The 25,934-nt window shown below is 47.5% G+C and overlaps 1 protein-coding gene across 3 annotated transcripts in view; it reads right to left on the reverse strand.

The window, feature by feature from the left end:
- LOC135913106 (techylectin-5A-like) overlaps positions 1-22,953 on the reverse strand; it is a 43,652-nt gene extending 20,699 nt beyond the window's left edge. Inside the window, exons 1-2 of one of the 3 annotated variants that reach the window (XM_070532932.1) lie at positions 22,846-22,938; positions 10,663-10,894 (exon numbers count right to left, since the gene is read on the reverse strand). The gene's annotated coding sequence lies outside the window, so the exon portion shown is untranslated. Of the gene's footprint in view, positions 1-10,662; positions 10,895-22,845 lie in introns of all 3 variants that reach the window. The other 2 variants (XM_065445766.1, XM_065445767.2) reach the window with 2 other exon arrangements.
- Between the last annotated feature and the right edge of the window lie 2,981 nt (positions 22,954-25,934).

Raw genomic sequence — 25,934 nt, forward strand, 5'->3', positions numbered from 1 at the left:
GACGCAATTGGCTAACAACAAGAGATAATTTATGTTTTCAACATTCGCGAAAGGAGGCAGCAAGCTCACGGTGACAGCACCGCCAGTATGCGACTGGCCGTCGATATGAACTGCCGCCTTCATGCGTGACAAGTTTCTATCTGTGCCAAGCCGATGTCGGCCCCAAAAACTTCTCAAGCTATGTTGGAGCTGGTATGGCGACCAATCAACTATGGGGGAAGTGGGGTCATGTGCAACCTCCATGTGTGTGGCGCCGGCTACACCTTATAAGATAAAATGAGTACACGAAATGAAAATGGAAGAACAAAACATGATGATGCCTGTCATAAGGTGACACTGAAATGAACCGAGGCCACGAAAATGAACATCAAAATCACATCAGTATATATACAATGAGAGAGAGAGAGAGAAACGAAAAGAGAAAGGTAGAGAGGTCAACGAAGGACGTGCTTGGTTGGCCACCTTTAACTTGGGCCGGAAGAACAAGGAAAAGTAGACGAGGAGGAGAAAGAAGAAAAATAACATAGCCATTCATAGAGTAGTCCCAAAGGAATGTCCACTCTCAGAAGTGTTCGGACAGTAGAATAGCCTTCCAGAAGTGCAGAGGGGCTTTTGCAGCCTTTCGCCAACAACAATGCATAGGTCAGGGTTTCAAGATCTTTTTCGTCAAGAGAACTTTTTTATCTAATGCACTGATACTACTTCTAGAGCACGTCTTTGAGTGTCAAAGGGTGTTATCATGAGCTTCGCTTATATGCATACCATCACAACTCACAGAAAAAAACACGCAATCAAGCAATATCAACAAATACTTGCGTCTGATTCATGTTGATAATCTGCAACATCTGGAGCCCTTCATTATTTTAGCCACTTGAGTTATAATTGCGCGTAGTACAGTGTTCGCATGGACGTCTAATGTGCCACCGAATAGAATACCAGCCAGTTTTCTCCCATAATAAGGTCAACTAATTGCTTAAGGCTTTTCTTTTCATATCTGTCTTTTAACTCGTTGATACTCCTCTTTCCGATGCCGTAAATCATTGCTGCAAAAATTAGCGTGAATAAAGCCCAGTCGTTTCTGTGCCTCATCAGCGCCTTTCTTTACCGACATTCGCTATTTATTGGCTAATAAAGGCTACCTACCGTGTGTGCTACGCTACTTCGTCTAGCGATAACGCGGCACCTAATGTCCCCATAGGCACGCGAATGAAGATAAAATGCCTTCCTTGCCTTGTTGAATTCATCTAATTAATTTTTATTGCTGGAGCAACTGCATAAACACTGGGTGCTCTGTCGCTTCGTTACAGTCGGCACCGTCACTGAAGCCATGCTATCCTTGAGTGCGCCTTCACGGTTCCTAGTATACTAGTATACGCACAGCAGAGTGTGTCATGAAGTTGCACTACTTCGTCACAGTAATTTCGAGAAGTGCCTGCCTATTCAGTCTTTCTGCGCAGGCCTCTTCTTTCTAGCTGTCTTATGCAGGAAATAATTTACACTTTCTGCGCAATTTGGTCCTATGATATCATTCATCATCATCAGCCTGGTTACGCCCACTGCAGGGCAAAGGCCTCTCCATACTTTTCCAACTACCCCGGTCATGTACTAATTGTGGCCATGTTGTCCCTGTAAACTTCTTAATCTCATCCGCCCACCTAACTTTCCGCCGCCCCCTGCTACACTTCCCTTCCCTTGGAATCCAGTCCGTAACCCTTAACGACCATCGGCTATCTTGCCTTCTAATTACATGTCCTGCCCATGACCATTTCTTTTTCTTGATTGCAACTATGATGTCATTTCCTCGCGTTTGGTCCCTCACCTAATCTGCTCTGTTCTTGTCCCTTAACGTTACACCCATAATTCTTCTTTCCATAGCCCGTTTAGTCATCCTCAATTTAAGTAGAACCCTTATCGTAGGCCTCCAGGTTTCTGCGCCGCACGTGAGTACTGGTAAGGCACAGCTGTTATACACTTTTTTTCTTGAGGGATAATAGCAACCTGCTGTTCATGATCTGAGAATGCCGGCCAAACGCACGCCAGCCCATTTTTATTCTTCTGATTATTTCCCTCTCATGATCCGGATCCGCAGTGACTACCTGCCCTAAGTAGATGATTACGACTTCCAGTGCCTCGCTGCCTATTTTAAATTGCTGTTCTCTTCCGAGACTGTTAAACATTACTTTAGTTTTCTGTAGATTAATTTTTAGACCCACTCTTCTGCTTTGCCTCTCCAGGCCAGTGAGCATGCATTGCAGTTGGTCCCCTGAGTCACTAAGCAAGGCAATATCATCAGCGAATCACAAGTTACTAAGGTACCCTCCATTAATTCTTAGCCCCAATTCTTCCCAATCCAGGTCTCTGATAATCTCCTGGAAACACGCTGTGAATAGCATTGGAGAGATCGTATCTCCCTGCCTGCCGCCTTTCTTTATTGGAATTTTGTCTTTGTGGAGGACTACGGTGGCTGTGGAGCCGCAATAGATATCTTTCAGTATTTTTACATACGGCTCGTCTACAGCCTGATTCCTTAATGCCTCCATGACTGCTGAGGTTTCGACTGAAGCAAACCCTTCTCATAATCAATGAAATCTATATATAAGGGTTGGTTATATTCCGTACATTTCTCTATCACCTGATTAATAGTGTGAATGGTCTATTGTTGAGAAGCCTTTACAGAATCCTGCCTGGTGGTTTGGTTGACAGAAGTCTATGGTGTTCCTGATTCTATTAGCGATTACCTTAGTAATTACTTTGTAGGCAACGGACAGTAAGCTAATCGGTCTATAATTTTTCAAGTCTTTGGTTTCCCCTTCCTTATGGATTAGGATTGTGTTAGGGTTCTTCCAAGATTCGTATACTCTCGAGGTCATGAGGTATTGCGTTTACAGGGTGGCCAGTTTGTCTAGAACAATCTGCCCACCATCCTTCAACGAATCGGCTGACACCTGATCTTCCCCAGCTGCCTCCCCTCTATGCATAGCTCCCAAGGATTTCTATACTTCTTTTGCCGTTACTTGTGCGATTTCAAATTCTTCTAGATTATTTTCTCTTCCATTACCGTCGTGACTGCCACTGGTACTGTTTAAATCTCTATAGAACTGCTCAGCCACTTGAACGATCGCATCCATATTAGTAATAATATTGCGGGCTTTGTTTTTTAACGCATACATCTAATTCTTGCCTATTCCTAAATTCCTCGTCACTGCTTTTATGCTTCCTCCGTTCCGGAGAGCGTGGTCTATTCTATCCATATTATATTTCCTTATGTCAGCTGTCTTACGCCTGTTGATTAACTTGGAAAGTTCTGCTAGTTCTGTTCTAACCGTAGCGTTAGAGGCTTTCATACATTGGCGTTTCTTAATCAGATCTTTCGTCTCCTGCGATAGCTTACTGGTATTTTGTCTAACGGAGTTACAACCGTCTTCTATTGCACACTCCTGAATTATGCCCATAGGAGTTTATTGCTTCAACACTATGGTCCTCTTCCCGAGTTAAACCCGAATACCTGTTCTGTAGCTTGATGCGGAATTCCTCTAGTTTCCATCTTACCGCTAGCTCATTTATTGGCTTCTTATGTACCAGTTTCTTCCGTTCCCTCCTCAAGTCTAGACTAATTCGAGTTCTTATGATCCTATGGTCACTGCAGAGCACCTTGCCGAGCACGTAGACATCTAGTATGATGCCAGGGTTAGCGCAGAGTATGAAGTCTATTCCATTTCTAATCGCACCATTCGGGCTCCTCCATGTCCACTTTCGGCTGTCCCGCTTGCGGAAGAAGGTATTCATTATCCGCATATTATTCTGTTCCGCAATCTCTACTAATAATTCTCCCCTGCTATACCTAGAGCCTGTGCCCTATTCCCTCACTGACTTGTCTCCAGCTTGATTCTTGCCTACCTTAGCATTGAAGTCGCCCATCAGTATAGTGTTATTTGTTTTGACTTTACCCATTGTCGATTCCACGTCTTCATAGAAGCTTTCGACTTCCTGCTCATCATCACTGGATGTAGGGGCGCTGACCTGTACGACCTTCAATTTGTACCTCTTATTAAGTTCACAACAAGACCCGCCACCCTCTCGTTAATGCTATAGAAATACTGTATGTTACCAGCTATATTCTTATCAATCAGGAATCCGACTCCTAGTTCTTGTCTCTCCGCTAAGCCCCGGTTTCACAGGACGTACCGGCTTTTAAGCACTGTATATGCTTCATTTGTCCTCCTAACCTCACTTAGCCCTATTATATCCCATTTGCTACCCTCTCACTCCTCCAATAACACTGCTAGACTCGCCTCACTAGATAACGTTCCAACGTTAAGCATTACCAGGTTCAGCTTCCTATGGTGGCCTGTACGCAGCCAGAGATTCTTAGCACCTTCTGCTGCGTCATAGGTCTGACCGCCGCCGTGGTCAATGCTTCACAGCTGCTGGGGACTGAGGGTCGGGGGTTTGATTGTTGTATTCATATAGGAGGTTGTGTCGAAGTACTGCACCGGGGTGGTCAATCCATTCTGCTTAGACAGCGTGCTACCGGTTCTGGTCACAGGGATGAGGCCGCACTTCAGGCCTGTTTATGCAATTTTATCAACACGCGTTTTTTTAATGATGTCATTAGGTATGCCGAAATAAAGATAATACGAGCATAAGAAGAGCTCAGCAACGCTGTTGAGATATTGGCATTCTTCCGAAGCTTACAGGGAAGAGGGATGTTTCAGAAGTACTAAGTGTAAACAACATATAGATATTGCCGCGCCTGTACTCCAATGAACAATAGGGCAACGCAGGTATGCATGAGCGTTTTTGTGAAGGCGCAGTGAAGAAGAAGTTGCGGTTGCGCTGTGTATTAAAGAGGCGACCTGCCGCGGCGCCTTCTGAATAGCATTCTACGACCTATGTTTTTGACGTTACGAAACTGGTGGAGGTGCTGGAGCCTGCAACCCCTTCCGGGCATCCCCTATTCGGAGCCGTACACCCAGCCCCGAAGCTCCACCTCTCGTAAAGACTCTAGTCCACCGTTTCAGTAGAGACCTGCACGGCCTGAGCCCGGACTTGCCTCCCGTTGTGACTCCACCCAGCATGGCTACATAATCGGCGCTTCTCCCTCCTTCACAGATGACGCCTAGCCTTTGGCAGGTAGCTCTTGAACACCCTCGTGTCCAAATGTTCCACAGCGATGCTTTTGAAGATGTTGAGGACTGGCTTTACCAGTATGAAGGCGTCACTCTGGTAATTCGCTGGAACAAACAACAAAAATTCACCCTAGGGGGGCAATTTCCGGCGTCAGCTCGGCCAAAGAGACGGGCCACATATTCCGCATACATGGCGACGGTTTCATTGGGTTTCTGTACCCGAGCCTAATCTCGCCGTTCCGAGCTCGAGAATGTTTCGAACTCATGTGTTTGATGCTGCAGCACCATTTAGTATTGTTTAGACAATAACGTCCGAACCAGGTCTGGCCCGTTATTTGGAGGTTCACTGAGGTCTCCACGAGCCAGGGGTATAAAAAATCGTCTGCCCGCGCTAAAAGATTGTATTGTATTGTCTTGTATTCGAGAACTGCCCCCCCCCCACTCCAAAAAAAAACGCTCCGACATCTACGGTCCCTGTCGACGGGCCACTGTAGTTCCAGCTTTGATGATGCCACTGGGTGGATGGATGGATGGATGGATGAAAAAACTTTAATAAGGTCTTGAGCTGCGTGACTCAGCGCGCTGCGGGCCGCTCCGACGTTGGGACAGTCAGGCCTTGCCCGACCGCCGCATCGTGGGCCCTCTGGAGAGCCCATAGTTGCGCCCCGGCATCGGGGCTCTTGATAGCAGAGAGCCACTTGTCCTCGTTGATTTGTTCTGTGCCTCGTAACGAGGGGCAACGCCAGAGCATATGGTACAGTGCATCGCAGTGCCTGCAAGAACTAGTGGCATAGGCGCCGGGATAAATTTTGTGGAATAAAGCCTGGTTGGGATATGAGCCTGTGTGCAATATACTGAGGGTGAATGCCTGCGCTCTATTTAACTTCTTGTGTATAAGGGGAAAGTTTCTCCTGCCGAGATAAAAGTGCTGCGCAATTTCGTTGTATGTGGTCGGTTGATCTCTGATCTCCACCACTGCGGGCCGGCGTTGGGGTTCTCGATGGTCGCGGGAAGTGAGACATCGAGCCTTGGAGTGGGCCAGCTCGTTGAGGTTTGTGGGGCCTCCCATGATGTATCCCATGTGAGCGGGGAACCACGTGAGAGTGTGGGTGGCGGTGCTTTTGCCGTCGAGGATTCGACAGGCTTCCTTACACACGGCGCCAACGCTGAAAGCGCGGATGGCTGTCCTGGAGTCGCTAAAGATATTGGCATGTCCGTCGTCCCGGAGGGCCAAGGCAATGGCCACTTGCTCCGCCGCACGCGACGACGTGCTTCGTACCGAAGCGGTGTTAACGGTCGAACCCTTGTGGTTGATTGACACTACCGTGAAATTGTTGCTGTTGCCATACTGGGCCGCGTCAACGAAGCAGCTGCCGCCAGGGAGTTCTGTTGTGCGGCGTAGGAGCGCCACCGCTCTGGCCTTCCTTCTTTCTACGTTGCGCTGGTGATGCATATTGCGCGGGGCGGGCGATATGATGATGTCATCTTTCTGCAGTGGCCGGGGGGACGCCCATCTCAGTTAGGAGTCGTCTGCCCGTCTTGGTGCCGGAGAGCCTGAGAATCTGTGCCCTTTCTTGTGCTTCTGCAATCTCTTCCAGGGTATTATGAATACCCAACTGCAGGAGTCGGTCGGTGCGTGTGTAGTTTGGTAGTCCGAGCGCGCTTTTGATCCCCCTCCTTATCATGGCATTTAGCTTGTCTCGCTCGGCCCTCTTCCAGACGTGCATGGCCGCTACATACGTAAAATGGCACAAAAAGAAAGCATGGACTAGCCTTACCAGATTCTCTTCGCTCAGGCCTCTCCTTCTGTTAGCTACCCGCCTGATTAGGCCGATGACGCTATCCGTCTTCTTTGCTAATTTGTGAATGCTGATGCTACTTGTACCTGTCCCTTCGAGTGTCATTCCCAAGATTCGTATGGACGCGACTTTGGGAATGGGATCTCCGCAATTGGTGTAGAGATTATTGTCAATTTCAGTGGGGGGTTACCAGTTCTGTGGCTTGCGGCCTTTTCTACTTGGGCTGTAGAGAAGAAGCTCCGATTTCTTTGGGGAGCACCGGAGTCCCTTGTCGGTTAGAAAGCGCTCTGTAGTGTCGACAGCTTTCTGGAGAGCAGCTTCGACTTGTCCGTCACTGCCACCCGCGCACCAGACAGTGATGTCATCCGCGTAGATCGTGTGACCGATGCCCTGGACCTTGCCTAGGTACCTTGAGAGGTCGACCATTGCGATCTTGAAGAGGAGTTGTGAGATGACTGACCCCTGTGGGGTGCCTCTTCTACTCAGCTCCATTGTCTCCGATTCCAAATCTCCAGCCTTGAGGATGGCGCATCGTTTGCTCAAGAAAGACCTGACGAAGGCATGGAAGGACGAGCCCGGTCGAGCTTGGAGATGGCGTCGAGAACGAACTCGCGACGGATGTTATGAAAGACCTTCTCCAGGTCCAAACCAAGAATGGCTCTCGTGTCCCGAGTGCAGCGTTCCAGGATTTTGATCTTGATAAGCTTCATGGCGTCCTGGGTAGAGAGGCCTGGCCTGAAACCTATCAAGTTGTGAGGGAAAAGGTCGTTGGTCTTGATATACTCGGCAATTCTGTTATGGATGGCGTGCTCGCCCACCTTCCCTACACATGACGTCAGTGAGATTGGGCGGAGGTTGTCCAGGCTCGGTGGTTTACCGGGCTTTGGGATTAGTATGACCTTCGCCAACTTCCATTCTTCAGGAACAATTCCCTGCTCCCAAATCCGATTTATCTCATCTGTAAGAAACTCGATTGATGCGTCCTCTAGGTTTCTGAGAGCCTTGTTGTTAATGTGATCCGGGCCGGGTGCTGACCTACCATTGAGGTCATGTAGGGCGCGGCGGATTTCACTGATTTTGAAAGGCTCGTCCAGCGCGGAGTTCTGCTTCCCTTTGTATCCTGGGTATGCCGCCTCATCGGCCGCAGTTTTGAGCTGCAGGTACTTCTTAGCCAACATCTCCAGCATGTCCTTTTCCGAAGACGACTTCTTGGCTTCGCGGAGCGCTTTAGCGAGGACACTTCACTGGTTTGACTTGGTGCCGGAGTCGTCGAGCAAGTGTTTGAGAAGATTCCACTTCCCTCCCGTGCGCATCTGCCCGTCGATTGAATTGCGAATTTCGTCCCATTGCTGCCTAGACAGGGCTTGGCAGTGCTCGTCGATCTGCTTGTTGATCTCGGCTATCTTTTTTCTGAGCTTGCGATTCAAGCGTTGGCTTTTCCACCTCTCGAAAAGTGATTGCTTAGCCTCGAGAAGGTGTGCTAGCCTGCTATCCATTTTGCCTGTCTGTAGATCCGTCTCTATGGTGTGCACCACTGGATGAGACTCTCCGGCTTTTCTCCACGGGCGGCGCGGGCCTTGCGATGCTCACGGAATTTGGCCCAGTCAGGCACCGAGAAGCCTTCTTTCTTTTGTGAAACCTGATCAGCCATCGTTTCTTGCAATAATATAACATGTGGCTTTTCTTTGTGAGTGCGAAGAAACTGCTGCAGGGTGCATCTTTTATGGCGGAGTCCCCTGCAGTTCGACTGCCAAATCCTAAATTGGGTGTTTGGCGCCATCCTTGCTGTATAGAGCGCCTTCCGGCGTTGCTACTAGGGCCTCGAGGGAGGCGGTTCTATTATTCGGTCCGGGAATGTGCAGTGGTGGCGGCATAGGTACCAACGCGCCATCCGTGAAGTAAACTGGACATACGTGGGTTGACATCCTGATGGCCATGTCCTGCACCTTGGACTCTATCTCTGGCATTCTCTTTTCTAAGCATTGAGTTTTGACATTTTGCGCATGGAACTTCTGATCCACGACCAAGAGTCACTGATCCACTGCAGATAGTCATTCGGTAATCTTCTTGATCTCGTAGCAGATTGAATTCAACATTTCTCTGACTTCGGACTTGGCTTTAGCCGGTACATTTTCGGGCATGCCGGGAACGGCCTCTTTTGGCTGGGTTACCCGAGTGGCTCGCATCCACAACCATGGGAACGTCTGCGGTTTGGGGAGAGGGGGTCGCCGAGGGGGATGAACTAGGGACTGGAATGGCGTGAGGTCCCCGAGGGGTTTGGGGAGAGGGCGTCGCCAAAGGGATTCCTGAGGTGGTTGAACTAGGGACTGAGACGTGGTGAAGTTGATTAGCCTTTCTGAGCTCTTTTTGTAACGTTGTTCGCCAAATTTGCGTTATTTCTTTCTGTAATTATAAATAACCTCAAACGTCGAATACTAGCGTTCTCGTTCTTCGATAGTCGTCAGAGAATCTTGATTCTATGACTCAATGAGAGCGCGGCCGCAGCAATCTGTGAATGCGATGTAGAAGCTAATTTTGCTTGAAATGAAATATACCTCTAAATCATGACACAAGATATATACGAAGCGGTATCTAAAAATGAATTCATGGGTATGCCACGTATATGTAATTTCTCAGCTGTACTGAAGATAAGCCATAAGTAGAGAACCGCATGGGAGGCAACCATTGCTACATTCTCACTGTCCAAGGTAAAGAAATTGTGAAGTAAAGGATGGAAATCTAAAGTTCTCATTGCCTGCTCAGGCTCAAGCTCAGGTGAAAGCGAGACAAACATAGCAAGAACGGCTAAAATAACCGAACCTTTCCGGCTTCCTAAAAAAAATTGTGCGTGTTGCTGTACAGTAAAGTGCACAGTGTGGTGGGGGAAAAAAGTTGACTCACCATTCCGGCGAAACGAATGTGAATGACCAGCTAAGCTCTTGAAAACTATGACAACTGTGGAGGGGTTATGACATGTTTTAAACCCGCCGTTGTTGCTCAGTAACTATGGTGTTAGGCTGCTCGGCACAAGGTCACAGGATTGAATCCCTGCCACGGCGGCGGTAATTCGATGGAGGCGAAATGCTAAAACAACCGTGTATTTAGATTTTGGCGCACGTTAAAGAACACCAGGTGGTCGAAATTTCCATAGTCCTCCGCTATGGCCTGCCTAATATTGATAAAAGGCTAATGACGTCAGTCCCCACGTCGTAAGCTGCCGTCGCCGCAGCAGCTTGGGGAAACAGTAATCATTACCGGGAACCGTATGGCGGACAGCGCTACGTGCTTCGCTTTGTTGTCCGAAGCGACTTATGATCAGTGATGTAGTTTGGATATTTGTTTTGTACTTGTTATTTGGTGAAATTAATGTTGTGCTATATGTTGTAGGCATGATACGAAGGAATGTATGCACGTATTATTTCAATCGCTGAGGATTTTTTTACAGCCACGCGGATAGCCTGTGGCTGGTTGGAATGGTGGTGGTTTTCAGCACCTTCGCTGGACATCCACTTTCGCAGGGCAGGAATGGCGAATAAATTTTTTATTCACTGAAAATACTTGTTTATTCGTGAGGACACGCCGCGTAAAATTCTGATGAAATAGAGTCGACCAGCTTTTCTGCAAGACGAAGCGTCGTTGCTGTAGTTCATAAAACACGATGTCCCAGATATGTTGCGCGTAAGACAAAAAAGAGATAAACGTCGAAGTGGCTGACGAGTTGTATTGTGACTGACCAGCGTGTTCGTGTGACGTACACCCATGGATGCAGGCTGCCAAAGAGGTGCGTTAGCGGGGAAGGTGAAGAGACGACGGCAGACAGTGGTAATCAGCCACGCTGATCTGAAGCAGCTGGTGTCCCCCGATTTCCCGACCATTCAGAGCCACTCAAGCAACCAAGCCATCAACGGGACACCACGAGCTGGAGCGGGATCCCAGGCAGCTTGGCGTTCCGGTCCTACGAGGAACCTGCGGATCAGATCGAGGGCGACTTGGCGTAAGAGGACTTCTGGAGCCCACGCCCGGGTGTGTATGGGTGCCTGGCCTACTCGCTAAGCAGTCTTCTTCCGTGACCCAGTTTTCGGCATCGCCCTTGTTTTCACCCATCACCCATCCTCGCGGCTTCCCAGCTTGCACCAGACAAATACAAAGTCGCTGAATTGGCCGTTCTTGCCCATCGAAGCCTTCATCAACCAATGGCACGAGACGAGAGAGCGTCGCCCTGTTATTGACTCGTGCAACGCGATAGCATTGAAAGATACCTAAATGCGACTCAAGCTTCCAGTCAACTGTAGCTTACGTAATCGTAATGTTTACCTGTAAACGCTGGCGGCCAAAGCTATGCACGAAGGCGATATTCTTAGTAGAAACGCGGCATCTTGCATGGACCGATTCCCGATGTAGTCCACAGCCGCGCAAACCTCTAATGCCACTTGTAATAAGGGTTTGCGTTTAAGCTTCCGCGCAGTACAATTATGTTTTTTCCTATATTCAGATTACTATTATATGCTCTCATGTCTGTACGTTGTGTGTCAGTCATACTTTACGAATGTTATGTTACAATTTACATTGTAAAGTTCAATTACTTTGTAGCGACCATCCGCCACTTCGTTGCCCCGGCTTCTAGGAAATCTCGTTTACCTAGCTGTGGGGGTCATTGCCACCTGCTCTTTCTTAGAACTGAAGCGGATGCCCGATTGGGGAGCCACAACCGCAACCGTAAAACCAACAAACTTGCTTTATTTATGTATTTATTCAGTTTACCCTACAGGCTCGGAGGAGCATTGAGTAGGGGGGGGGGGTTACAGGAAAGTGACAAATATTTAACTTTTGAATAGAGCCAGTCAACTCTCCGTTCTCAGACTATAACAACGTGTATTCCTTTCCCCGCCAAACCTAGCTCCCATCAACTTCAGGAACGCCTTTGTGCCACGCGGAGGCCCTGCGTAGTATGGCATAATTTCTTCCCTCATCGACAACAACGCCGACACCGGATTTTCCGTGACACGGAGCCGTTAAGGGTATGACATTACAATGAGAGCATACAACATTTTGCGAACGCATATCGTAGATATTGAATACAAAGAAAACGCCTTCCAGAAGGTTCACTTGGTTTATGGGGCCAAGCCTTACTTTTCAGATTTTTCGTCTCCATATTGGCGTCAGAAAATGTTTCTATCCTAAATAGGTGTGTGGAGGAGATGTTCTTATTTAAATGACTTTCTGGCTGGGCCAAAGGCTACTTTTTCAATTCGTATTTTCTTATGCTGATTAGTCTTGTTACGGGGATGTTGGGAGTATAGAAGATTGTATTTGCAATATATGTACAAAATGAGTCAGAGTAGTAAAGATAGCTGAACACCAACAACTTGCTGCAGCCAGCGTCCCGCGATCTTCTTCCTCTCTTGTTTTCAACCTTCCGTAATAGAATCCCCGGGTGGTGAAACGCCGTCTCGACGCATGGTATGCAAAGATTTGTGAGCGAAGTATGGCTTCAGCCGCGAAACGTGGACGACGTCAACAGGAGTCGGACTTGAGGATGTATCAAACTGTAGCGGCGAAATCTCATAATTTACGTCGTTAACGTGACGTAGGACTTCATAAGGCCCCGTGTAGCGAGACAGAAGCTTCTGTAAGAGGCCAACTCGACGACATGGTGACAAAAGGAGCACCCAAGCACCAGGCCGAACTTATCTTCGCGATGGCATCGGTCATAACGTTCTTTTTAATGTATGCTGCGAGGCTAATAAACGAGATCGGGCGACTTGACGTGCTATGTGTGCGCGATCGATGGCTTCACGAGCGTACTCAGTTGCAACACGTGGTACAGAAAACAGGATGGTGGCAAACCGTAATGTGGGGCCGCGATCACATAAAAGATAAAAGGGTGAATAGCCTATGTTGTCATGTCAGGATGAGTTATACGTGAACGCCACGTAGGCCAGCCTGGCGTCCCAGTCGTGGTGATCATTGCAGACGTACATCGACAGCATCTCTGTGATTGTTCGGCTGAGACGTTCCGTGAGACCGTTAGTTTGTGGGTTGTAGGTGGCGGACAGTTTGTGCTCAGTGGCACAAGAACGGAGGAAGTCGTCCACAACTCGACACTAGAACCAGCGGCCGTGGTCTGGTACTGTCGAGGTGCACCGTGGTGGAAAATGACATTGTAGACGAAAAAGACGGTGACGTCTGGTGCGCAACTAGTCAGCAACGCTTTCGTTGTCGCGTAGTGTGTCGCATAATCAGTAGCGATGGTGATCCACTTATTCCCTGTAGTCGTCGTCAGAAAAGGGCCAAGCCGGTAAAGCCCTACGTGAAATAACGATTCAGAGGAAACTTCAGTTGGATGGAGTCGTCCGACAGGCGGCAGGGGAGGTTGCTTCCGGCACTGACACAATTCGCCAGTTGCCACATAACGACACACGGAGCGGTAGAGACCCCGCCAAAAAAGCCGACGTTGTACGCGGTCGTATGTACGCAAAACTCCAAGCTGTCGCCTCGTCGGTGCATCAGGAAATTTTTCGAGAACGACGGATCGTAGATGACGAGGAAGGACAGTGAGCAGCTGAGAGCCGTCAGGGTTGATATTGCGGCGGTAGGGGATGCCGTCATGCAGCACGAATATGCGGCACGTGCCATCGGCGCTGGCAGATTCACTCCGGTGACGATGGACTGTAAGGATGCGTCGCGTTGTTGTTCAGCGCGCCTGTCGGTCATGTCAATAGAAGCCATCACTCAGGTCATCGGATAATGCGCAGCAGATCAGTGCGATCCATGGGTGACGAAAGAGGCAGATAGCGTGCTTGTGGTGGCGTCCAGTCTTCTAATTGAAAATAAATGGAAATTCCTGGAGCCACAAAGCCAAGCGATCAAGCCGTCCCGTCAAGTCCCGGAGGGAAGACAGCCAACAGAGTGCATGGTGGTCTGTAACGACTGAAAACGTGTGGCCGTACAAATATGGCCGGAACGTGGCGACATCCCAAACTAAAGCCAAGCACTGCCACTCGGTGATGGACTAATTTCGCTCGGCAGGTGACAGCAGGTGGCTGGCGTTAACTATCACACACTAGGTATTATACTGTTGTTGGGCGAGTACAGCGCCCATGATATGGCCGCTTGTGTCACTGTGGACTTCGGGCGGCGCTTTTGGATCAAAGTGAGCAAGAATGGGAGGGGTTGTCAGAAATCCGATGAGAGCGGCGAACGCGTGAGCCTGTCCGGTTTCCAATAGAATAGCGTGTTCTTCGTTTTGGAGATCTGACAAAGGCCGAGAAACGACGGCAATGTTTTTGACGAAACGGCGAAAGTAAGAACACAGGCCGACGAAGCAGCGCACGTCAGAAGCAGAACGTGGCACAGGGAAACTGCGTTCAGCGCGGACTTTTCCCGGATCTAGTTGGACTGTGGATGCGTCTCCAATGTATGCGAACAGGGTAATCTGACAGCGGCCTAATTCACACTTCATCGAGTTCAGTTTGAGGCCGGCTTTCCGGAAGACCGCAAGAATGGCAGCGAGTCGGGTAAGGCGGCTGCCGAACGTGGGACAAAAAACAATAACGTCGTCAAGGTAATAACAGAGACAGGGGGTCCATTTGTATCCTCGCAGAACAGAGTCAATCGTACGTTCAAATGTCGGAGGAGCGCTGCATATGTTGACTATGCAATGATATAAGCCATCCGGCGTGATGAACGTCGTCTTTTTGTGGTCCATTTCATCAACTGAAATTTGCCAGTAGCCCGACCGAAGATCGATGGACGAGAAGTACTTAGCTCCGTGCAAGCATTCCAAGGCGTCATCTATGCGTGGTAGCGGGTAGACGTCTTTCCGCGTGATCTTGTTTAGGTGTCGATAATCGATGCAAAAACGGCAAGTACCATCTTTCGTTTTCTCAAGGATGACAGGCGACAACCAAAGACTGGCTGATGGCTCGATGTCCCCTTTGCGGAACATTTTTTCCACTTCTGATTGGATGACTGAACGTTCAGCATGCGATGCACGATAGGGATGCCGACGAATAGGCTTCGTGTCCCCAGTGTGTCTTCAGTGGTGAAAAATAGATGTTTTGGCCTAAAGGCCTGTAAGTGGAATCAAAGATTTTGGTCAGGTGCAATCATTTTCGCGAAGTCATCCTTTCAGGAACCAGACCTGTGAGCTGCAATTGGCGCTAATAAACCACTCTCGGCATTCAGACTTTCAATGTCCAATTCAGAACCAATTGAAACACTGGCCAGAATCATGCTGGCCGAAATCACTTGAGGGCACAGGCTGAAATGAAGAAGCAGTAGAACGACGTCATATTCAATAACTGTGCGGAACCCCAACGTTCCGGTTCAAAAGCACGTCGATGATGGTGCAAAGTGTATATTCACCGTCAGGAACCTGTGGCTGGGCTGTCAAAGTGACGTAAGTTACTGCCTCGGGTGACAGACGCACATTGTGAAGTGAGCACATGCGCGGTGAGGCGGGACTCGGAGCATCGGTGTGTGGAGGCAGTTCTAACTGAAGAACGCCGGTCGCGCAGTCGATGAGAGCAGAATGAATGGATAAAATGTTCAATTCAAAGGTAACGTCCTGAGGGCAGTTGTCGATCACAGCAACGAGAACAAGTAGGAGGGCGGCTGGTTATACTTAACGCGCAGTACACATTCCTTGAACAACCAGCACACCGTCGTCGGCCACACGAAGCACTCGGGCAGCGGCTTGGGTGAGGACCTTTTTAAACGTCTACGTATGCCAGCTTTCATCACAGATCCGTGAGTTCAAGTGTCGACAAGTGCTTGCGCAGGTAAGCCATATATTTTAACGTCAATTATACTTCTCTTTGTGGGCCCAGACAGTGGATTCGCTGCAGTAGTAGGCAATGCAGTACCACCTCCGAGGGCTGCATTTCTTCGTTTTCCGAAAGTGTGCAGTCAGAAGCCCCAAAGGGCGAAAAGTGACGTGGCTGTGGCGAACGGGAAAATGGGTGACGCGTTTGCGGTGAACGAGACTGGTGTTCGCGCGGCGATGGTGAGCGGCTGTACGACGTGTTCCTAGCAGGGTTGTCGGCACCGTTAGACTCGGTGGTGGGCGTAACAATGCGGGCATTTCCATCAAACGGCTCAGGTTGGTCGGCGTGCGAGATGTTGAGGGCTACGAGCTGCGAGAGTATCGGGCGACATGAGCGATGCGGTGACACATGAAAGATATTGGGTGGCCGTCCGCAGATGTCCACTCAGTCGGGTTGCGATAACGCGGAGAGAAGCGTCGCGGTAAAGCGAAAATCGCACAAGGGTGGTCGTTAGCTCTGGAATTGGCGACAGCACACACAGAATGTAAACCGATGTTTTCAAGTTCCTCGCGAACGATGACTTGTAAGAGAGGAACTGAAAATGTGGTAACATGAGGGCTACGGGAACAGAAAGCTGCGGGTGCCATCGCATCCATTTCACGTCTAACGATTCGCACCCCGTCCTCTGATGGTGACGCATGCTGCTCTGCGAGTTGATCTTCAGACATCGACGTTGCGGCAGTATTCGGAAGTCTGGGCAATGGTTGGAAGACGCGTCGGCTTTTGGCCTGTTGGAATTATCGGCACTCTTTAATGATTGCACCAACTGTAGAGAAGCTTTTGCACATGAGCAGATTAAACGTGTCTGCAGCAATGCCCTTAAGCACGTGCTCGACCTTCTCAGCTTCTGTCAAGTCGTGATTGGCTTTACGATGAAGTGCCAGCACGTCCTGGATGTACGAGAAGTAGGACTCCGAGGAGGATTGGGCACGGTAGGCCAGTTCCTGCTTTGCGGCCATATTGCGGTCGGCTGGTTTGCCAAACAACTCCGTCAACTTCTCTTTGCGTTGGGTCAAGCTGGTTAGCTCCTCTTCGTGGTTTTCGTACCACACCTTTGCGGTACCTCTTAGGTAGAACAACAGGTAAGCTAGCATAAGCGTTGGGTGCCATCTGTTGATTCCACTCACGCGTTCGTACATGCCCAACCGGTCTGCAGAATGTTCTCGCAGAATGTTCTGGGATCCTTGGGTTGCACCACGACAACCAAAGGTGGCAGCGACGTAGATGGCGACGGTGACGCAGGAAGTGGCAACGACGTTGATCCTGAGTGCTCACTGTCATTCGTGGAGCGGACGGTGAAGCGATGTTTACTACAGAGCTGCCTTTCCTGCCTTGGTACCCCGCAACTACCACCAATATGTTACTGAGATGTGGGGCGTATGGAAGATTGTGCTTAAATATATATACAAAATGAGTCACAATAGTTAAGATGCCTCACCACCAACAACACGAAACAGCCAGCGTCCCGCGATATCCTTCCTCGCTTCTTTCAACCTTCCCTAACAGTATGTTATCCTTCTCGATAGTATGTAACAGTTATATAAGTATCTCATTGGAATTTGTTTCACTTATTTCGCAGTACAGTAGCTTAAGTAATACGGTATGGGCATTTGAAGTTCATTTATTCATTTGCGTGCGATCAATGTTTCATCAATATTTCATTAAAATAACCAACCGGGCTATTGTTCACCCATCAAGTCTTTTCAGTATTCTAATCCGTAGTGTCTGACATCATTTCAACATTCCCAATCTTTTCTAGCGCGTGTACTAGGCAGATGATGTAATCTAGTTGAGCATTCAATTTATCATGTGAGGCTCCTTTTCTCGAAGTTTACTCATATAGCTCGTACTTATATCAAACGCTATTTGAAGTACAGGACTCAGACCATTGATCAGTAGGCATTGCGATGCGAGTTAGACGATGCAGGCGCTGATTATTCTACGGGGCCTGCCGCTTCTTTACAACATACAGTTTCCTACTGAAGTTACATGAGGGAACTCTGCCATTGCTATCTTTGAGCTGCCGTGAAATTGGATTGGACAAACTTTACTAAAGATCCTGTGGGGCGCACCTCTGCACGCAGTAGGCGTCTCCCACGCAGGGTCCGACAGGGAGCAAGTACTTGGAGGCACTACCGTGGAGGGGCCGGTTTTTACGCCAGTTTGCCTTATTTTCGTATTTGTGGCTTTAGACGTGCTTGTGGCTGTTGTTACTACGCTTTATCTTCCATTGCCTGCCAAAGTTTAGCAACAATCACACTTTTCAAAATGCAAGCGCCACTCTCCCCCCCCCCCCCCCCCCCCCATCCATGCACAAGTGTTCCGGAATGTTGCATTTAAAGCACAATTTTATTGTTGAGAATTATAAATTAGCCCGGTAGGAATGCCCTATGAAGCCAGAAGGACGAAGTTCACTCACATCTTTCGTTCCCATGCTAACGAAACTGCATGTTTGCAGTATCCCGTAGACAATAGCACTACAGTTGCCTGTAATATTCTTTTTTAATAAAACTGTGTCGTATTACCTGCTAAATAATTTCAATTAATAGCTGAGTGCTTGTGCAACGCACTTCGCCTTTACGCGTTTCAGGTGTTGTTTGAGCAATGTTCAGCAGGAACCAAAGCCCAATTTCATAAACTGGTGTTGCTTAAATTTTTATTTAGTTTACTAGGCCAATTATAAGGTCTTTATTTGAGGTTAAGCGTCAGCTAGTGACTACGTTTGCACGAACTAAAAAGAATATTAGCACTATAGCGGTCTAATATAAGCACTCACTTGGCTTCATTACATTCATTCCTAGTCATCCAGCATTCGCGGCCGGAAATCAACCTGATAACGTGAGTGGAGCGCTGGCAGGACCATTGACGAATCATGAAATGGTGTGGCATTGAAACAATGATTGTTAAATTACGCTAGCGCCAGACAATTGTGATATAATATCTTAGTAAAAATAGTCTATAAGAGCGACTGTGTATAGTGCCTTGGTCTTGATGGTCTCAATAAAACGCATAGATAAGTATAACTCACTTTCTACGCAGTCCACGAAATTACACTGTGTCCTGCCAGGACCGACTCGTTTCGCCTACCGTATTTCTTATACTCAATTTTTTATATGATGACTTATTTGTTCACTAGATATCCAGTGTCTTTTGCTTCGGCTAGAGTCTGTACTAAAATATTCGTCATTGTGTCTTAACTGGAAAAATAGAGACCACGTGCAACAACCCGAGGTCCCAACTGAAAGCTCCGGTTATTGCAAGGTGGAGTTTTTGGATCTGCAGCGGACGCATAGCTTCAGCGGCCCCTCACTATTCCCAATTGCAAATTGTAGTAAAACACGTGAAGTTGTAAGGCATCGTATAGGAAACGACATACCGATAACTTTTTTCACATTGCTTCATTGTTAGAGCAAACAAAAGCAATTAGAATGCCGTGTTGCCATACCAGAAGGAGGCCAGCGTCACTGCACACAAAAGACACACTCCCCGTTTGCCCCTTGACCATAGTTCGAAAGCTGCCATGCTTCCCTGACTCCTTGCATACCAGAGCCAAGAGGTCACGCAAACTGCACGTGACAAGTCCCAACTTGTTTCTTTTTTTTTATTGTGATAGCAGTTATACGGACACTCCAAGCGCATTTTTCGCGTCCGCGATGCCTTGAGGTTCCGCACGAAGTCCAAACGCGATGAAATCGTTGCTGTGTGCTGTATGTTTACGTGAGAGTGAAGGCGTGCGCGGGTTCGCCAGCCATCGTGACTAAATCTGGCCTGCCCAACCGAAGGAAGTAGCAAGTCGGACGCAAGGCTTTGTGGGGGAAGGGGTGGGCATGGCGCGTCCTAATGCGGGCGGCGCGGGCGGCAGCGCGCACCCGGCGGGGCCGCTGTCTTGAAAGCCATCTGCCACGGATAGCGAGTCCACGCGGCATTGCCTCTTTGTGACTTAGTCCGCGTTGATGTGAGCGGCAGCAGGAAAGTAAAATCGCTCGCTGCTGCTGCCGCGTTTCCTCACTACAGCGTTTTGACTAACAGTTTCCGCGGTCATCGAGTGAGATGCGTTCATGCTTGCTTGTGCACGCGTGGAATCATGCGTGTTATTGCGACATTATGCCAAGGTTTCAAAAATAATACGGCCTATCAAAGTACTATCCTTCCTTTGTATACCTGCCCACTAATTTACTATGCGCAATCGATGCTCCGCCTTTCGGGCGAAAAGTGCGGCTTCTTTTTGTTCATTATTTGGTGCGCGGCGCTCGTCCAGTGGTGGTATTGCTTATTCCGCAGTGCATGATTAACTGAAGTCACGTTCCGTGGCCGGTGACACTCCGGGCAGTGCGTCTTGCTTGGGGCCTGTTATAGAATGTGGCTGAACCTGGCTGGCTGCACGGCGTCATTGAGATATAGGTTGCGCAAAATTTTGATTGAAATTGCAGATGCTTTCGCGCCATGTGTCGCTTCAATACGTTGCAGACAGAATCGTCAGCACCAGACGTACGTGATTTAGACACTGCCAGAGGCGCTTTAAAGCATGTTCCCTCTGTATGTGGCGTTGGGTTGGTATTTTCTGCACCAAAATAATTCGAAGCAGCTCTACAGCTACAGACAACAAAGGGGCGCCCTTTGCGTCACCAATCGCCTACTAGCGAAACATCGAGCACAAAAAAAAAACATACTTAGCGTGCGAGTCGTATGCTGTTCACCTAATACCCTTCCCATGTGGTTGGCGTTATCTTTCGCAGATGGGTAGTTGCATGAATATTCCAATAAAGGATCACGCTGATTATGTCAACAAGAAGGCCGGAATGCACTACACTGATTATTCTGTCATTTGCGGCTGCTTGCCACTGTCTGACACAAAATTATCTTGTTCGGAAACAAGAATAACATTGTACGAGAAGTTCCGAAAGCATGCCATATATATTCAAGGATTCAAGGACTCAGATAGCTATCAGCGGCTCGTCTGCATAGCGCTATTCGTTAAGAATATAGACATGTTGGAAGGCACATGAATGGCGCTTCTCTCTCCTTTCTTTCTTGTGTGACTAGGTATGTGTTTAGGTGCAAAAAAAACCACGGACAAGAAATATATACGGAAAGGCTCAAGAAATATGTACCAGTCCTGTACTAACGGCCCTACAGCAGGCATCACTTAAGTACCGTTATGTGGCCTTTCTGCCTCGTCCTTGACTTGATGGTGGGTCGTTCAGCGCTATTAATTTGTTGCTGTAGTCAAGTCTTTCATTGGCGAGTTACCGCCTTTGTCCGTCAGCTTCATTTTTTACTGCATTCGGTGCCTAAACTCTTTATTCTGAAATGCATCTTAACATGAAACCCATGCTCCACTTCATCTAAATAATGACGGTATTGAACGCCTAACACTCAAGGAGGAGGTTCAATTGGGATGTATTTCTGAAAATGGTTAAGCCGCCGCGACAAGCCCTGCACCAACTATCCTAAAGTTAAGTTTTTTTTCTCTGCAAGATTGCTTTGCTGCGTGGTCCACATACCAGAATTAAGGGGCGCGTTAAAGATCCCTAGGTTGTCGAAATTATTGCTGAATACCCGGCTACGATATGCCCCGTAATCAAATCGCAGTTTTGTCATGTGAAACACAACAGCTAAATTCAGACTAGCGTCATAGTGTTTGAAAGATACGCAGGCATAGTTACGTCATCAATAGGGCAGATATACCTGGTTAGTTGCAATGAAACACAAGAAAGGAGATATTGGCTGCAACCATTTCATTTCCGCAGACACCAATCTTTTCCCTCTGAAGTTCATCAATAGAGCATTTATGCTTATAATGCACTTGACTGCGTAACTTTTCCATTTAATTTTTTTTTGCAGACGTCATTTTACTGCTCCGTAAAGCACACAGCGTTGCTCTGTCAGCATAGTAAATTACCTGCTCTCAGTACCACTGACTGCTGCGTTGTTAACTGCGACGTGACAAGAACAAGCGCTGCAAGATGCTCAATTTCTATGCAAATGCAAATGCCGTTTACGTAGGTCCTTGTGTAAAGTGTTTCCTTACTGAAGGTACACAATAGGTAATATGGAACCGGGCGCTCATTTCGATGTTAGCCAAGTGGAAAATAAAAATTAGTCGTCCAGTGAAGAAATGCTTTTTAGTATCCCAGAGGATTATCTAGCACCCTTTATTTACTCATGCATAGACGTCATCGAGGATGCTTGTTCTTTTCTAACATTTGTTTTTCAACAAATCGGAGAGTTTGTATCGAAATAAGGGCACCTGCATATTATACCCATGGGATAAAATAAAAGTTTCGTCTTTACTGCGCTATGTCGCTGTTCGTGTTTTGCGATGAGATTCTATTTTATAATTCGAATCCTTCAAGAATACAATTCGCATCCTTTATTCAATGTTTCTCAGGAACTTTCAAACAGGCGGCTAATTGTTGATACTTATAACTGCTCAGAGTGACACGCGTCCGCTAAACACGCGCACTCGATGAAGAGTGAAATTTATAACTCGCGCTTCTAGCAGCTCTATTTTTTACCGTTACTGCAAAGCAGCAATACTTCCCATGCATGGTACCTGATTTGAACGAATTAGTCGAGGCATCTCTTTGGACACTGTTACTGTACAACACTTGCATTGTTAAATACCATTGTTACATAGTTTTTAGTGTTCTGGTGTTAATACCTAAACTAAAAACCATGTTTCATTGTTTCTATTTCCAGCATGTCTGTAATTTGGACTTTCATCCCTAATCGGACACCTAGCCTCTGCTGTACATATAACTGTAAAAAAATAAAAACCATGCCTTTGTTTCGGCAACAGCTTTCTTTGGTCTCTGATGTAGTTTATGTCTTTCGTTATATTGCTTTAAGGATTTAAGGATATTGCCCTCTACCTCTCTTCTTTTTGCTTCTGAACGAAGCATTCAAGCAATGAATCCGAGGCTGCTGCCCTGCTATTTCTACTAAAATATGTGAAAAAATATGTTAACTTGCTTGCGTTTAAGCGAGGCCGCAGTAAGCACAAAATCCTGTATTGACGTTGTTCAAATAGCAGGGTTGGTCACTAGGGTGCCCGGTGAGCGTAACACACGCAAATGAACCACTTACCGGTTAAGGAGAAGAAAGATTTCAGCACAAAACGGTACCGCTAAAGTCGAATTCACAGCTCCACGACCGACACGCCAAAGGCATGAAAGATATCTGCTTCACGCCGCGTGCTGCAGCACGCCTTATAGTGCGTTTTGCTCTCGCCCAGCGAGCCCTCTATTGGTGCAAAGTCCAAGGCAGCACCAGCCTCACCCACATTGGCCGAAGATACGAAATGAGGAACTGTTTCGAGGTTACGCACGTTCCTCAAAATATCATTGCTTTCAACGCGACTAGAAATACTTTCGTTCTAAGAGCGTTATTAGTGCTTGTCGCATATTGACGTCACTCGCCGTTATGAAGGAACAATATCTGTGCATTCATGCATTTGGTGAGAATAGTAACCGCGACATCGCCCAAACAATGTGACGATCACGATAAAATAAGTGATGCTGAATAATTGAGCCCCAAAGAAAGGATTGTCAAGAAGGGATGACGATGTCGAAATTAAAAGAAAATATAAATGAATGAAAGTGTCGAGAAGGTATCAAGTTGACCGAATAAAAACAAAATTCACAAATGAGGAAGCAAACGCTTGAAAGAAGCGGTCCAGCAATAGACAAGAACGGGAAAATATTGCGCATAGCGGACGTCGACGAAAACCATGAGTGCCTTCTCCAAAGTCGGTACAACAGGAAACGGTCGTCGATGACGCAACGTTTCCCACGGAAGCAGCAAGACCCTGTTGGAATCAGATATCCCTGTTGCACCTTATCAGGCTCGCTGTGGCAACCGAAGTATGGGGTTCCGCGATAAGAATCCGCCACTTAAATTTCGTGAATCAGAAGAACACAGCGCGCCAAGCCACACTTGCACTCAGCGCGCTTCTGCAATCCTGATTTGGTTTCAGTGTATTGCTGCGTTTTCATAGCGATGGCGAAGAGGAACGGCCTAGATATTCGTAACGATTCGGGCTTAGAGTGCAGAAATTACAGTAGCGAGCGTAACATTTCAAGCTACTCTTGAAAATACGATTAGTTTCTTAATACGTTTCGCGCTGGTACAATGAAATGGTGTTGGCCCTGATGCAGGCTGCAAAATAAAGCTTCAAGGCATGTTTGCTGCAAAAGCTCTCTTCTTCATTTCCTTGATTGCGCAGTCGAAAACAGGAGCATCTTCAAGATCAAATAATAAAAGTGTGCGCATAGTAAGTGTCAGAAGGTCGACATTTTTTGCTTGCCGATCATTTACTTGTATCAGAGGTAGGTCGGATAAGCCCCTCTGCCAGTTGCCTTCATTGAGACATGTTTAGTCTTGATACATCCAGTGCTGTGTTTTAGCAGCATTCTACTAAGAACCATCAGTTCGCGGGTTGGATTTTCAGCCGCAACGGCCGTCTTCGGAAGCAGACGATTAGCAATAGCTTTATCGTATCTTGGTTTACATGCACATGAACACAGCTGAGGTTTTTCAATGTTGCCAGGTTTTTACTTTGTGGTGCCTATCACGGCCTTGTGTTGCTTCGTAACGTTTGGGGAAAGAAACTATCAATATGGCTAATCTTATGCAGCGTTGCCAGTAATTCCGCGCTATTACCTTCGGTCACCGTGTAATTCACTAAGAGAATCTGTGTAAGGCTACTAACACGAAAGGACACGCCAGACAGGATGGAATGCCTTCTCCTGACTAGTCATATCATGAAAAGCCAACAAACACATTGACACCAAGGACAACATAGGGGAAATTACATGCGCTTAATAAATGAAATAAAGAAATGATAAATTATTGGAAATAAAGTGGATGAAAAAACAACTTGTCGCAGGTGGGAACTGAAACCACCACCTTCGCATTTCACGAAGGTTGTGGGTTCACGTTCTCGTGACACCTGCGGCAAAAAGGACGTTCTACGTCCACCGCCTAGGTCTGTGAGTGGTGGCGCTAACACTCCCAGGATTCTACTAGGACACATAAATACACAAGAAAGTGGATGGGGAAACAGCGCCGCGGTAGCTCAATTCGTAGAGCATCGTACGCGAAATGGGAAGGTTGTGGGTCCGGTTCCCACCTGTGGCAAGTTGTTTTTTTTTTTCATCCACTTGAATTTCCCCTAATTTATCATTTCTTTTTTTCATTTATTAAGCGCAAGTAATTTCCCCTATGTTGTCCTTGGTGTCAGTGTTTGTTGGCTTTTAACGAGATGGCTAATAAAAATCGGGCCCCTCGGCTAACCGTCCTTCTTCTCGTTTGTCGTGACTGGTGTGTCTTACCGTGCACTGTAAAACCAAATAAGTCGGAAATGGTATTTTAATGCTACGACTTCAATTGAGACTACAAGGTTCAAACCATGCTGCCTTACAATGGTGTAGATATGTTCAGCGTCATCCATTTGGTCCTCTGGCAAAATAGGGGCAGAAAAGTAAGGAGAGTCCCAATTTTACATAATTTTAAGAGGGAGTTTACGAGAACGCTCACGTTAGCGTAAACGGAGCTCTATTTCTAGTTCTCTGGGTTACTTTCTTTGAGTTTATTTAACCTCTCTCTGGGAAGTCAAGGAGCGTACATTGCGCACTTGATTTAGAAGTACTCAGGAACGAGTGATATAGTGTCAAAATCTTTTTTTTTTCTATAAGGTTGTACATTTCTAGGATGCCAAGGAAGTTCTACAAGGTGATATAATAGACGATTCCTTCGCCTCGTCGACCAAAATGTCATATCGCGCTGCGAAAACGCCCCCAACACCTTATTTTGGAACCAGGAGAATGCAGAACTTCGGTAGCTTCGACCACAGCATGTTTTCTTTTCTGTTCGTTTTTCCTCCACAGAAAGTGAAACTTAAGGCAAAGCCCGCGAAACGCCACTGTCATCGGCACTAGTGACGGCACCCGTTTTCATGTGTAGCTCTCCGTGGTTATTACATGTTCACACTCGTGTGGGTCTATACGTGCGTTTGCGAGAAATTTGTGGCGGCCGTCGTAGGGTTTCTCGTAGCGTAGGGTACTTTTACACGGCACAAAAGAGTTACCTGTGCTGGTGCGCAGCAAAGCGCTGATCGCCCGCCTCGAAGCCGTAATCTTTTCCATCTTCTCGTAATCAGCAACCCACAATACACT

The sequence above is a fragment of the Dermacentor albipictus genome, chromosome 2 (genome assembly GCF_038994185.2).
Source record: "Dermacentor albipictus isolate Rhodes 1998 colony chromosome 2, USDA_Dalb.pri_finalv2, whole genome shotgun sequence".
Classification (NCBI taxonomy): Eukaryota; Metazoa; Arthropoda; class Arachnida; order Ixodida; family Ixodidae; genus Dermacentor; species Dermacentor albipictus.